Consider the following 13,227-nt stretch of genomic DNA (forward strand, 5'->3'; position numbering starts at 1 on the left):
ACATCCATCCTGCTGTTAGAGACATCCATCCTGCTGTTAGAGACATCCATCCTGCTGTTAGAGACATCTATCCTGCTGTTAGAGACATCCATCCTGCTGTTAGAGACATCCATCCTGCTGTTAGACATCCATCCTGCTGTTAGAGACATCCATCCTGCAGTTAGAGACATCCATCCTGCTGTTAGAGACATCCATCCTGCTGTTGGAGACATCCATCCTGCTGTTGGAGACATCCATCCTGCTGTTGGAGACATCCATCCTGCTGTTAGAGACATCCATCCTACTGTTAGAGACATCCATCCGGCTGTTAGAGACATCCTGCTGTTAGAGACATCCATCCTGCTGTTAGAGACATCCATCCTGCTGTTAGAGACATCCATCCTGCTGTTAGAGACATCCATCCTGCTGTTAGAGACATCCATCCTGCTGTTAGAGACATCCATCCTGCTGTTGGAGACATCCATCCTGCTGTTAGAGACATCCATCCTGCTGTTAGAGACATCCATCCTGCTGTTAGGGACATCCATCCTGCAGTTAGAGACATCCATCCTGCTGTTGGAGACATCCATCCTGCTGTTAGAGACATCCATCCTGCTGTTAGAGACATCCATCCTGCTGTTGGAGACATCCATCCTGCTGTTAGAGACATCCATCCTGCTGTTGGAGACATCCATCCTGCTGTTAGGGACATCCATCCTGCTGTTGGAGACATCCATCCTGCTGTTAGAGACATCCATCCTGCTGTTGGAGACATCCATCCTGCTGTTAGAGACATCCATCCTGCTGTTAGAAACATGCATCCTGCTGTTAGAGACATCCATCCTGCTGCTAGATACATCCATCCTGCAGTTAGAGACATCTATCCTGCTGTTAGAGACATCTATCCTGCTGTTAGAGACATCTATCCTGCTGTTAGAGACATCCATCCTGCTGTTAGAGACATCCTGCAGTTAGAGACATCCTGCTGTCAGAGACATCCATCCTGCTGTTAGAGACATCCATCCTGCTGTTAGAGACATCCATCCTGCTGTTGGAGACATCCATCCTGCTGTTGGAGACATCCATCCTGCTGTTGGAGACATCCATCCTGCTGTTGGAGACATCCATCCTGCTGTTAGAGACATCCATCCTGCTGTTAGAGACATCCATCCTGCTGTTAGAGACATCCATCCTGCTGTTAGAGACATCTATCCTGCTGTTAGAGACATCCATCCTGCTGTTAGAGACATCCATCCTGCTGTTAGACATCCATCCTGCTGTTAGAGACATCCATCCTGCTGTTGGAGACATCTTTCCTGCTGTTAGAGACATCCATCCTGCAGTTAGAGACATCCATCCTGCTGTTGGAGACATCCATCCTGCTGTTGGAGACATCTATCCTGCTGTTAGAGACATCCATCCTGCAGTTAGAGACATCCATCCTGCTGTTAGAGACATCCATCCTGCTGTTGGAGACATCCATCTTGCTGTTGGAGACATCCATCCTGCTGTTGGGGACATCCATCCTGCTGTTAGAGACATCCATCCTACTGTTAGAGACATCCATCCGGCTGTTAGAGACATCCTGCTGTTAGAGACATCCATCCTGCTGTTAGAGACATCCATCCTGCTGTTAGAGACATCCATCCTGCTGTTAGAGACATCCATCCTGCTGTTAGAGACATCCATCCTGCTGTTGGAGACATCCATGCTGCTGTTAGAGACATCCATCCTGCTGTTAGAGACATCCATCCTGTTGTTAGGGACATCCATCCTGCAGTTAGAGACATCCATCCTGCTGTTGGAGACATCCATCCTGCTGTTAGAGACATCCATCCTGCTGTTAGAGACATCCATCCTGCTGTTGGAGACATCCATCCTGCTGTTGGAGACATCCATCCTGCTGTAAGAGACATCCATCCTGCTGTTGGAGACATCCATCCTGCTGTTAGGGACATCCATCCTGCTGTTGGAGACATCCATCCTGCTGTTGGAGACATCCATCCTGCTGTTAGAGACATCCATCCTACTGTTAGAGACATCCTGCTGTTAGAGACATCCATCCTGCTGTTGGAGACATCCATCTATGCTGTTGGAGACATCCATCCTGCTGTTGGATACATCCATCCTGCTGTTAGAGACATCCTGCTGTTAGAGACATCCATCCTGCTGTTAGAGACATCCATCCTGCTGTTAGATACATCCATCCTGCTGTTGGAGACATCCATCCTGCTGTTGGAGACATCCATCCTGCTGTTAGAGACATCCATCCTGCTGTTAGAGACATCCATCCTGCTGTTAGAGACATCCATCCTGCTGTTAGAGACATCCATCCTGCTGTTGGAGACATCCATCCTGCTGTTAGAGACATCCATCCTGCAGTTAGAGACATCCATCCTGCTGTTGGAGACATCCATCCTGCTGTTGGAGACATCCATCCTGCAGTTAGAGACATCCATCCTGCTGTTAGAGACATCCATCCTGCTGTTGGAGACATCCATCCTGCTGTTGGAGACATCCATCCTGCTGTTGGAGACATCCATCCTGCTGTTAGAGACATCCATCCTACTGTTAGAGACATCCATCCTACTGTTAGAGACATCCATCCTGCTGTTAGAGACATCCATCCTGCTGTTAGAGACATCCATCCTGCTGTTAGAGACATCCATCCTGCTGTTAGAGACATCCATCCTGCTGTTGGAGACATCCATCCTGCTGTTGGAGACATCCATCCTGCTGTTGGAGACATCCATCTTGCTGTTAGAGACATCCATCCTGCTGTTAGAGACATCCATCCTGCTGTTAGGGACATCCATCCTGCAGTTAGAGACATCCATCCTGCTGTTGGAGACATCCATCCTGCTGTTAGAGACATCCATCCTGCTGTTAGAGACATCCATCCTGCTGTTGGAGACATCCATCCTGCTGTTAGAGACATCCATCCTGCTGTTGGAGACATCCATCCTGCTGTTAGGGACATCCATCCTGCTGTTGGAGACATCCATCCTGCTGTTAGAGACATCCATCCTGCTGTTGGAGACATCCATCCTGCTGTTAGAGACATCCATCCTGCTGTTAGAGACATCCATCCTGCTGTTAGAAACATCCATCCTGCTGTTAGAGACATCCATCCTGCTGTTAGATACATCCATCCTGCAGTTAGAGACATCTATCCTGCTGTTAGAGACATCTATCCTGCTGTTAGAGACATCTATCCTGCTGTTAGAGACATCCATCCTGCTGTTAGAGACATCCTGCAGTTAGAGACATCCTGCTGTCAGAGACATCCATCCTGCTGTTAGAGACATCCATCCTGCTGTTAGAGACATCCATCCTGCTGTTGGAGACATCCATCCTGCTGTTGGAGACATCCATCCTGCTGTTGGAGACATCCATCCTGCTGTTGGATACATCCATCCTGCTGTTAGAGACATCCATCCTGCTGTTGGAGACATCCATCCTGCTGTTAGAGACATCCATCCTGCTGTTGGAGACATCCATCCTGCTGTTAGGGACATCCATCCTGCTGTTGGAGACATCCATCCTGCTGTTAGAGACATCCATCCTGCTGTTGGAGACATCCATCCTGCTGTTAGAGACATCCATCCTGCTGTTAGAGACATCCATCCTGCTGTTAGAAACATCCATCCTGCTGTTAGAGACATCCATCCTGCTGTTAGATACATCCATCCTGCAGTTAGAGACATCTATCCTGCTGTTAGAGACATCTATCCTGCTGTTAGAGACATCTATCCTGCTGTTAGAGACATCCATCCTGCTGTTAGAGACATCCTGCAGTTAGAGACATCCTGCTGTCAGAGACATCCATCCTGCTGTTAGAGACATCCATCCTGCTGTTAGAGACATCCATCCTGCTGTTGGAGACATCCATCCTGCTGTTGGAGACATCCATCCTGCTGTTGGAGACATCCATCCTGCTGTTGGATACATCCATCCTGCTGTTAGAGACATCCATCCTGCTGTTAGAGACATCCATCCTGCTGTTAGAGACATCCATCCTGCTGTTAGAGACATCCATCCTGCTGTTGGAGACATCCATCCTGCTGTTGGAGACATCCATCCTGCTGTTAGAGACATCCATCCTGCAGTTAGAGACATCCATCCTGCTGTTAGAGACATCCATCCTGCTGTTGGAGACATCCATCTTGCTGTTGGAGACATCCATCCTGCTGTTGGAGACATCCATCCTGCTGTTAGAGACATCCATCCTACTGTTAGAGACATCCATCCGGCTGTTAGAGACATCCTGCTGTTAGAGACATCCATCCTGCTGTTAGAGACATCCATCCTGCTGTTAGAGACATCCATCCTGCTGTTAGAGACATCCATCCTGCTGTTAGAGACATCCATCCTGCTGTTGGAGACATCCATCCTGCTGTTAGAGACATCCATCCTGCTGTTAGAGACATCCATCCTGCTGTTAGGGACATCCATCCTGCAGTTAGAGACATCCATCCTGCTGTTGGAGACATCCATCCTGCTGTTAGAGACATCCATCCTGCTGTTAGAGACATCCATCCTGCTGTTGGAGACATCCATCCTGCTGTAAGAGACATCCATCCTGCTGTTGGAGACATCCATCCTGCTGTTAGGGACATCCATCCTGCTGTTGGAGACATCCATCCTGCTGTTGGAGACATCCATCCTGCTGTTAGACATCCATCCTACTGTTAGAGACATCCATCCTGCTGTTAGAGACATCCATCCTTCTGTTAGAGACATCCTGCTGTTAGAGACATCCATCCTGCTGTTGGAGACATCCATCTATGCTGTTGGAGACATCCATCCTGCTGTTGGAGACATCCATCCTGCTGTTAGAGACATCCTGCTGTTAGAGACATCCATCCTGCTGTTAGAGACATCCATCCTGCTGATAGATACATCCATCCTGCTGTTGGAGACATCCATCCTGCTGTTGGAGACATCCATCCTGCTGTTAGAGACATCCATCCTGCTGTTAGAGACATCCATCCTGCAGTTAGAGACATCCATCCTGCTGTTAGAGACATCCATCCTGCTGTTGGAGACATCCATCCTGCTGTTAGAGACATCCATCCTGCAGTTAGAGACATCCATCCTGCTGTTGGAGACATCCATCCTGCTGTTGGAGACATCCATCCTGCAGTTAGAGACATCCATCCTGCTGTTAGAGACATCCATCCTGCTGTTGGAGACATCCATCCTGCTGTTGGAGACATCCATCCTGCTGTTGGAGACATCCATCCTGCTGTTAGAGACATCCATCCTACTGTTAGAGACATCCATCCTACTGTTAGAGACATCCATCCTGCTGTTAGAGACATCCATCCTGCTGTTAGAGACATCCATCCTGCTGTTAGAGACATCCATCCTGCTGTTAGAGACATCCATCCTGCTGTTGGAGACATCCATCCTGCTGTTGGAGACATCCATCCTGCTGTTGGAGACATCCATCCTGCTGTTGGAGACATCCATCCTGCTGTTAGAGACATCCATCCTACTGTTAGAGACATCCATCCTGCTGTTAGAGACATCCTGCTGTTAGAGACATCCATCCTGTTGTTAGAGACATCCATCCTGCTGTTAGAGACATCCATCCTGCTGTTAGAGACATCCATCCTGCTGTTAGAGACATCCATCCTGCTGTTGGAGACATCCATCCTGCTGTTAGAGACATCCATCCTGCTGTTAGAGACATCCATCCTGCTGTTAGGGACATCCATCCTGCAGTTAGAGACATCCATCCTGCTGTTGGAGATATCCATCCTGCTGTTGGAGACATCCATCCTGCTGTTGGAGACATCCATCCTGCTGTTGGAGACATCCATCCTGCTGTTAGAGACATCCATCCTACTGTTAGAGACATCCATCCTACTGTTAGAGACATCCATCCGGCTGTTAGAGACATCCTGCTGTTAGAGACATCCATCCTGCTGTTACAGACATCCATCCTGCTGTTAGAGACATCCATCCTGCTGTTAGAGACATCCATCCTGCTGTTAGAGACATCCATCCTGCTGTTAGAGACATCCATCCTGCTGTTGGAGACATCCATCCTGCTGTTAGAGACATCCATCCTGCTGTTAGAGACATCCATCCTGCTGTTAGGGACATCCATCCTGCAGTTAGAGACATCCATCCTGCTGTTGGAGACATCCATCCTGCTGTTAGAGACATCCGTCCTGCTGTTAGAGACATCCATCCTGCTGTTGGAGACATCAATCCTGCTGTTAGAGACATCCATCCTGCTGTTGGAGACATCCATCCTGCTGTTAGGGACATCCATCCTGCTGTTGGAGACATCCATCCTGCTGTTAGAGACATCCATCCTGCTGTTGGAGACATCCATCCTGCTGTTAGAGACATCCATCCTGCTGTTAGAAACATCCATCCTGCTGTTAGAGACATCCATCCTGCTGTTAGATACATCCATCCTGCAGTTAGAGACATCTATCCTGCTGTTAGAGACATCTATCCTGCTGTTAGAGACATCTATCCTGCTGTTAGAGACATCCATCCTGCTGTTAGAGACATCCTGCAGTTAGAGACATCCTGCTGTCAGAGACATCCATCCTGCTGTTAGAGACATCCATCCTGCTGTTAGAGACATCCATCCTGCTGTTGGAGACATCCATCCTGCTGTTGGAGACATCCATCCTGCTGTTAGAGACATCCATCCTGCTGTTGGAGACATCCATCCTGCTGTAAGAGACATCCATCCTGCTGTTGGAGACATCCATCCTGCTGTTAGGGACATCCATCCTGCTGTTGGAGACATCCATCCTGCTGTTGGAGACATCCATCCTGCTGTTAGAGACATCCATCCTACTGTTAGAGACATCCATCCTGCTGTTAGAGACATCCATCCTGCTGTTGGAGACATCCATCCTGCTGTTAGAGACATCCATCCTGCTGTTAGAGACATCCATCCTGCTGTTAGAGACATCCTGCTGTTAGAGACATCCATCCTGCTGTTAGAGACATCCATCCTGCTGTTAGATACATCCATCCTGCTGTTGGAGACATCCATTCTGCTGTTGGAGACATCCATCCTGCTGTTAGAGACATCCATCCTGCTGTTAGATACATCCATCCTGCTGTTGGAGACATCCATTCTGCTGTTGGAGACATCCATCCTGCTGTTAGAGACATCCATCCTGCTGTTAGAGACATCCATCCTGCAGTTAGAGACATCCATCCTGCTGTTAGAGACATCCATCCTGCTGTTGGAGACATCCATCCTGCTGTTAGAGACATCCATCCTGCAGTTAGAGACATCCATCCTGCTGTTGGAGACATCCATCCTGCTGTTGGAGACATCCATCCTGCAGTTAGAGACATCCATCCTGCTGTTAGAGACATCCATCCTGCTGTTGGAGACATCCATCCTGCTGTTAGAGACATCCATCCTACTGTTAGAGACATCCATCCTACTGTTAGAGACATCCATCCTGCTGTTAGAGACATCCATCCTGCTGTTAGAGACATCCATCCTACTGTTAGAGACATCCATCCTGCTGTTAGAGACATCCATCCTGCTGTTAGAGACATCCATCCTGCTGTTGGAGACATCCATCCTGCTGTTAGAGACATCCATCCTGCTGTTGGAGACATCCATCCTGCTGTTGGAGACATCCATCCTGCTGTTGGAGACATCCATCCTGCTGTTAGAGACATCCATCCTACTGTTAGAGACATCCATCCTGCTGTTAGAGACATCCTGCTGTTAGAGACATCCATCCTGCTGTTAGAGACATCCATCCTGCTGTTAGAGACATCCATCCTGCTGTTAGAGACATCCATCCTGCTGTTAGAGACATCCATCCTGCTGTTGGAGACATCCATCCTGCTGTTAGAGACATCCATCCTGCTGTTAGAGACATCCATCCTGCTGTTAGGGACATCCATCCTGCAGTTAGAGACATCCATCCTGCTGTTGGAGACATCCATCTATGCTGTTAGAGACATCCATCCTGCTGTTAGAGACATCCATCCTGCTGTTGGAGACATCCATCCTGCTGTTAGAGACATCCATCCTGCTGTTGGAGACATCCATCCTGCTGTTAGGGACATCCATCCTGCTGTTGGAGACATCCATCCTGCTGTTGGAGACATCCATCCTGCTGTTAAAGACATCCATCCTACTGTTAGAGACATCCATCCTGCTGTTAGAGACATCCATCCTTCTGTTAGAGACATCCTGCTGTTAGAGACATCCATCCTGCTGTTGGAGACATCCATCTATGCTGTTGGAGACATCCATCCTGCTGTTGGAGACATCCATCCTGCTGTTAGAGACATCCTGCTGTTAGAGACATCCATCCTGCTGTTAGAGACATCCATCCTGCTGTTAGAGACATCCATCCTGCTGTTGGAGACATCCATCCTGCTGTTGGAGACATCCATCCTGCTGTTAGAGACATCCATCCTGCTGTTAGAGACATCCATCCTGCAGTTAGAGACATCCATCCTGCTGTTGGAGTCATCCTGCGGTTGGAGACATCCATCCTGCTGTTAGAGACATCCATCCTGCTGTTAAAGACATCCATCCTGTTGTTGGAGACATCCATCCTGCAGTTAGAGACATCCATCCTGCTGTTAGAGACACCCATCCTGCTGTTAGAGACATCCATCCTGTTGTTGGAGACATCCATCCTGCTGTTAGGGACATCCATCCTGCTGTTGGAGACATCCATCCTGCTGTTGGAGACATCCATTCCTGCTCTTGGAGACATCCATCCTGCTGTTGGAGACATCCATCCTGCTGTTGGAGATATCCATCCTGCTGTTAGAGACATCCATCCTGCTGTTAGAGACATCCATCCTGCTGTTAGAGACATCCTGCTGTTAGAGACATCCATCCTGCTGTTGGAGACATCCATCCTGCTGTTGGAGACATCCATCCTGCTGTTGGAGACATCCATCCTGCTGTTAGAGACATCCTGCTGTTAGAGACATCCATCCTGCTGTTAGAGACATCCATACTGCAGTTAGAGACATCCTGCTGTTAGAGACATCCATCCTGCTGTTAGAGACATCCATCCTGCTGTTGGAGACATCCATCCTGCTGTTAGAGACATCCATCCTGCTGTTGGAGACATCCATCCTGCTGTTAGAGATATTCATCCTGCTGTTAGGGACATCCATCCTGCTGTTGGAGACATCCATCCTGCTGTTAGAGACATCCATCCTGCTGTTAGAGACATCCATCCTGCTGTTAGAGACATCCATCCTGCTGTTAGAGACATCCATCCTGCTGTTAGAGATATCCATCCTGCTGTTAGGGACATCCATCCTGCTGTTGGAGACATCCATCCTGCAGTTAGAGACATCCATCCTGCTGTTAGAGACTTCCATCCTGCTGTTAGAGACATCCATCCTGCTGTTAGAGACATCCATCCTGCTGTTAGAGACATCCATCCTGCTGTTAGAGACATCCATCCTGCTGTTGGAGACATCCATCCTGCTGTTAGAGACATCCATCCTGCTGTTAGAGACATCCATCCTGCTGTTAGAGACATCCATCCTGCTGTTAGAGACATCCATCCTGCTGTTGGAGACATCCATCCTGCTGTTGGAGACATCCATCCTGCTGTTAGAGACATCCATCCTGCTGTTGGAGACATCCATCCTGCTGTTGGAGACATCCATCCTGCTGTTAGAGACATCCATCCTGCTGTTGGAGACATCCATCCTGCTGTTAGAGACATCCATCCTGCTGTTGGAGACATCCATCCTGCTGTTGGAGATATCCATCCTGCTGTTAGAGACATCCATCCTGCTGTTAGAGACATCCATCCTGCTGTTAGAGACATCCTGCTGTTAGAGACATCCATCCTGCTGTTGGAGACATCCATCCTGCTGTTGGAGACATCCATCCTGCTGTTGGAGACATCCATCCTGCTGTTAGAGACATCCTGCTGTTAGAGACATCCATCCTGCTGTTAGAGACATCCATACTGCAGTTAGAGACATCCTGCTGTTAGAGACATCCATCCTGCTGTTAGAGACATCCATCCTGCTGTTGGAGACATCCATCCTGCTGTTAGAGACATCCATCCTGCTGTTGGAGACATCCATCCTGCTGTTAGAGATATTCATCCTGCTGTTAGGGACATCCATCCTGCTGTTGGAGACATCCATCCTGCTGTTAGAGACATCCATCCTGCTGTTAGAGACATCCATCCTGCTGTTAGAGACATCCATCCTGCTGTTAGAGACATCCATCCTGCTGTTAGAGATATCCATCCTGCTGTTAGGGACATCCATCCTGCTGTTGGAGACATCCATCCTGCAGTTAGAGACATCCATCCTGCTGTTAGAGACTTCCATCCTGCTGTTAGAGACATCCATCCTGCTGTTAGAGACATCCATCCTGCTGTTAGGGACATCCATCCTGCAGTTAGAGACATCCATCCTGCTGTTGGAGACATCCATCCTGCTGTTAGAGACATCCATCCTGCAGTTAGAGACATATATCCTGCTGTTAGAGACATCCATCCTGCTGTTAGAGACATCCATCCTGCTGTTAGAGACATCCATCCTGCTGTTGGAGACATCCATCCTGCTGTTGGAGACATCCATCCTGCTGTTAGAGACATCCATCCTGCTGTTGGAGACAACCATCCTGCTGTTAGACATCCATCCTGCTGTTAGAGACATCCATCCTGCTGATAGAGACATCCATCCTGCTGTTAGAGACATCCATCCTGCTGTTAGAGACATCCATCCTGCTGTTAGAAACATCCATCCTGCTGTTAGAGACATCCATCCTGCTGTTAGAGACATCCATCCTGCAGTTAGAGACATCCATCCTGCTGTTAGAGACATCCTGCTGTTAGAGACATCCTGCTGTTAGAGACATCCTGCTGTTAGAGACATCCTGCTGTTAGAGACATCCATCCTGCTGTTAGAGACATCCATCCTGCTGTTAGAGACATCCATCCTGCTGTTAGAGACATCCATCCTGCTGTTGGAGACATCCATCCTGCTGTTAGAGACATCCATCCTGCTGTTAGAGACATCCATCCTGCTGTTAGAGACATCCATCCTGCTGTTAGAGACATCCATCCTGCTGTTGGAGACATCCATCCTGCTGTTGGAGACATCCATCCTGCTGTTAGAGACATCCATCCTACTGTTAGAGACATCCAGCCTGCTGTTAGAGACATCCTGCTGTTAGAGACATCCATCCTGCTGTTGGAGACATCCATCCTGCTGTTGGAGACATCCATCCTGCTGTTAGAGACATCCATCCTGCTGTTGGAGACATCCATCCTGCTGTTAGAGACATCCATCCTGCTGTTGGAGACATCCATCCTGCTGTTAGAGACATCCATCCTGCTGTTAGAGACATCCATCCTGCTGTTAAAGACATCCATCCTGCTGTTAGAGATATCCATCCTGCTGTTAGGGACATCCATCCTGCTGTTGGAGACATCCATCCTGCAGTTAGAGACATCCATCCTGCTGTTAGAGACATCCATCCTGCTGTTAGAGACATCTATCCTGCTGTTAGAGACATCCATCCTGCTGTTAGGGACATCCATCCTGCAGTTAGAGACATCCATCCTGCTGTTGGAGACATCCATCCTGCTGTTATGCAGTTAGAGACATCTATCCTGCTGTTAGAGACATCCATCCTGCTGTTAGAGACATCCATCCTGCTGTTAGAGACATCCATCCTGCTGTTAGAGACATCCATCCTGCTGTTGGAGACATCCATCCTGCTGTTAGAGACATCCATCCTGCTGTTAGAGACATCCATCCTGCTATTGGAGACATCCATCCTGCTGTTAGAGACATCCATCCTACTGTTAGAGACATCCATCCTGCTGTTAGAGACATCCATCCTGCTGTTAGAGACATCCTGCTGTTAGAGACATCCATCCTGCTGTTGGAGACATCCATCCTGCTGTTGGAGACATCCATCCTGCTGTTGGAGACATCCATCCTGCTGTTAGAGACATCTATCCTGCTGTTAGAGACTTCCATCCTGCTGTTAGAGACATCCATCCTGCTGTTAGGGACATCCATCCTGCAGTTAGAGACATCCATCCTGCTGTTGGAGACATCCATCCTGCTGTTAGAGACATCCATCCTGCAGTTAGAGACATATATCCTGCTGTTAGAGACATCCATCCTGCTGTTAGAGACATCCATCCTGCTGTTAGAGACATCCATCCTGCTGTTGGAGACATCCATCCTGCTGTTGGAGACATCCATCCTGCTGTTAGAGACATCCATCCTGCTGTTGGAGACAACCATCCTGCTGTTAGATACATCCATCCTGCTGTTAGAGACATCCATCCTGCTGTTAGAGACATCCATCCTGCTGTTAGAGACATCCATCCTGCTGTTAGAGACATCCATCCTGCTGTTAGAAACATCCATCCTGCTGTTAGAGACATCCATCCTGCTGTTAGAGACATCCATCCTGCAGTTAGAGACATCTATCCTGCTGTTAGAGACATCTATCCTGCTGTTAGAGACATCCTGCTGTTAGAGACATCCTGCTGTTAGAGACATCCATCCTGCTGTTAGAGACATCCATCCTGCTGTTAGAGACATCCATCCTGCTGTTAGAGACATCCATCCTGCTGTTGGAGACATCCATCCTGCTGTTGGAGACATACATCCTGCTGTTAGAGACATCCATCCTGCTGTTAGAGACATCCATCCTGCTGTTGGAGACATCCATCCTGCTGTTGGAGACATCCATCCTGCTGTTAGAGACATCCATCCTGCTGTTGGAGACAACCATCCTGCTGTTAGAGACATCCATCCTGCTGTTAGAGACATCCATCCTGCTGTTAGAGACATCCATCCTGCTGTTAGAAATATCCATCCTGCTGTTAGAGACATCCATCCTGCTGTTAGAGACATCCATCCTGCAGTTAGAGACATCTATCCTGCTGTTAGAGACATCTATCCTGCTGTTAGAGACATCTATCCTGCTGTTAGAGACATCCTGCTGTTAGAGACATCCTGCTGTTAGAGACATCCATCCTGCTGTTAGAGACATCCATCCTGCTGTTAGAGACATCCATCCTGCTGTTAGAGACATCCATCCTGCTGTTGGAGACATCCATCCTGCTGTTAGAGACATCCATCCTGCTGTTAGAGACATCCATCCTGCTGTTAGAGACATCCATCCTGCTATTGGAGACATCCATCCTGCTGTTAGAGACATCCATCCTACTGTTAGAGACATCCATCCTGCTGTTAGAGACATCCATCCTGCTGTTA

The sequence above is a fragment of the Oncorhynchus mykiss genome, chromosome 16 (assembly GCF_013265735.2).
Source record: "Oncorhynchus mykiss isolate Arlee chromosome 16, USDA_OmykA_1.1, whole genome shotgun sequence".
Taxonomy (NCBI): domain Eukaryota; kingdom Metazoa; phylum Chordata; class Actinopteri; order Salmoniformes; family Salmonidae; genus Oncorhynchus; species Oncorhynchus mykiss.